Source organism: Microtus ochrogaster, linkage group LG5, assembly GCF_000317375.1.
Source record: "Microtus ochrogaster isolate Prairie Vole_2 linkage group LG5, MicOch1.0, whole genome shotgun sequence".
Classification (NCBI taxonomy): Eukaryota; Metazoa; Chordata; class Mammalia; order Rodentia; family Cricetidae; genus Microtus; species Microtus ochrogaster.
The window spans coordinates 60,441,924-60,444,788 of record NC_022031.1 but is presented as its reverse complement, the minus strand read 5'-3'; positions in this window follow the sequence as shown (position 1 = coordinate 60,444,788).

Here is a 2,865-nt window from a genome sequence, read left to right as displayed (position 1 = left end):
CCACAGAGAAACCCTGTCTCGAAAAACACCTGTGCCCCTCATGGGTTCTCTGCAAGTCCTTGTGCTGTGTGGTAGGCACTTTACCGACTAAGCCAGCTTCCTAGCCTAGGGAAGGTGTTTTTGTTGGCCATCTGCACTGTATTTTCCTGGTCACACTTGGTCTTGAGCAGTGGTTCTGAGCCTTCTAACGCTGCCACCCGTTAACACAGTTCCTCCTGTGGTGGTGACCTCCAACCATAAAATTAATTTTGTTGCTACTTTATAACTGTGATTTTGCTACTGTTATACATTATAACGTAAATATCTGTGTTTTCCAACGGTCTTTGGCAACCCCCAAAGGGGTTACGACCCACAGGTTGAGAACCACTGGCCTGGAAGGACAGGTTGACTTTCTGATTGCCTGGAGCTACTGACCCAAAGACTCAAACTTAGTAAATAGGCGATCACCTTTGTCACACTCTCACAGTACACACACACACACACACACACACAAACACATGCATGTGCACACACACATAACACATGCTCATGCACAGGCACACACAGACACACAGATAGACACTCACAGACATACACACACGCATGCATGTGCACACACACAACACGTGCTCATGCACAGGCACACACAGACACACAGACACACACGTACGCATGCATGTGCACACAACACACAGACACACATACAGATACACACATATACACATGCGCATGCACGTGCACACAAACAGACATACACATACACACACTCTTTAGAAAGATGCAAGACCATTGACGCGAAACTTAGAAAGTATTCAAACTGGTCTTACAACTCCTGGTCTTGGCATATCACCTCCAGCCTAGATCTAAAGAAAGGCTTAAATAAAGATTGTTCAGAGTGGAGTATTTCTTTAATGAAAACAATGCAGGCCAGTCCCAGATCTGAGAACTTCACTATTTCTTGGGAAAACATTCCTGTTCCCAATTTGTTGGGACCAGGGCTGAAATGTTTCCTTGGAGTCAAAGGGGGTACGCCTTGGGCTCAGGCCAGGCTCAAGAGTCTTAACCACCTGTGGTTGGTTGTCAACCTGGCCCCATCTAGAGCGATGTCTGGGAGGGGGTTTTCTAGGCTGGGTAAAACCCACTCTAAGTGTGGGTGGTGCTACTCCATGGGCTTGTCATAGCCTGCAGAAAAAAGGGAAAGTGACCTGAAGGCTGCATCTCCTCCCACTTCCTGACTGCATAGGCAACCATCACCCTGTACTTTCCCTGCAATGACTTTAAGCCAAAATCAACTCTCCCCTCCTGAAGTCCCCAAGATTTCTGTCTTCTGAGGAGAGGAACCTCTAGGGAAAATAAGCTTAGTGTTTGTGTTTGGGCGGAAGCTTCACCCCAGCCCGTGGCGTCCATAGATCCAAAGAGTCTGGGATGTTCGGGTGAAAGCTTCACCCCAAGCCCCCTCCCCCTCTAAACCCTGATGCATCTCAGGAAGCCCACCAAATGATGACCCCTCCCCCAGGGATGCTCAAGGCCACTCACACAGGGTATTTAAACTGCCCCCCAGAAAACAGGCATGTGGTTTTCTGGACTTCCTTTCCTGTCTCCTTTCTGGGGGACTGGAAAGCCATCCAGCAGTGTTGTTGTATCCATTAAACCTGGATTTTTTCTGATTTGGTTTGATTTGATCTGATTTGGATTGTTGCATAGATAGAGAGGTTTATCAGGCTTCTTGCGAATCCTCTGTTAGCCAGGAAAGGGGCTTGGCAGATGCAATTACGAGCCTGAGATCCTGACACAAAGAAGTCAATCTGTATTGTTCAGGTGAGTCAGGAGCTGTAAGCAGAAGGCGTGAGGAGGGACAGAAACCAGCGAGGGAGGAGGTCAGCTGACATTAGTTTTGAAGAAAGAGAATGTTACACAGGAGCCTTCCAGAAGCTTCTGTGAAACTTCAGAAGCTAAGGGGTGAGGAAGGGTATTCTCCCCTCAGCTTTCAGAAGAATCAGAATGCTGCTCACCCATTTGAGCTTCTGACACCCAGTTTCGAGAAAATCAACACGAGTCTGCTGTGAATTGTTCCAGCAGTCACTAGAAATACGCCTGACTTCCAGGACGCGGGTTCTCAGCAGCCACAGCCCTGCAGATAAAGACTCTTCATGGCCAAAGGTTACAGGGAGCACAGGGAGACTAACGTGTGTGTGTGTGTGTGTGTGTGTGTGTGTGTGTGTGTGTGTGTGTGTGGCTGGCGGGGGATGGGAAGTGGGTGGGGGTGGGGTGCCCATGCAGGTAATGGGGGTGATGTCAGTCTTGGTGAGACCCCTGCAGGATTCTCTGTGTGAACAGCCAGGAAGTTTCTCCTTGAGTGAGTTAATCTTCTTCCACAACCCCCAGGGTCCTGGACTCTGAATTCTAGCGATGGTTCCAGGAACTTGGGCACAGTCTCAGCGATCATTAACAGGTTAATCCAGGCCATTCAGGACCAGGACTGTGTTCTGTTTCCAGGCTGTGCCCAGACCTTTAACCTGTGAACGAGGTCTAGGGCTGAACCCAGGACATTGTTAACCCCAGCAGTGAGAATAAGGCCTCTACCAATCTGAGCTGCAGCTGAAGCTAGCTCGATTTTTACTTTTTACGAGTAGTTTTACAGCAGGGAGACAATGGGCCAATAAGGAAGTACAAAACAAAAATCTTGAAAAACCATCAAGTGATCATCCACCTCTTGAAGTCGTGCAGAGTCAGGGAGGGTCAGGGTCATGGGGTGGGAAAGGTCAGGTTCCAGGAAACGGAGCTAATCACGGTAAATAGAAACTTACTTTTAAAAAAAGGGGCTGGAGAGATGGCTCAGAGGTTAAGAGCATTGCCTGCTCTTCCAAAGGTCCTGAGTTCAATTCC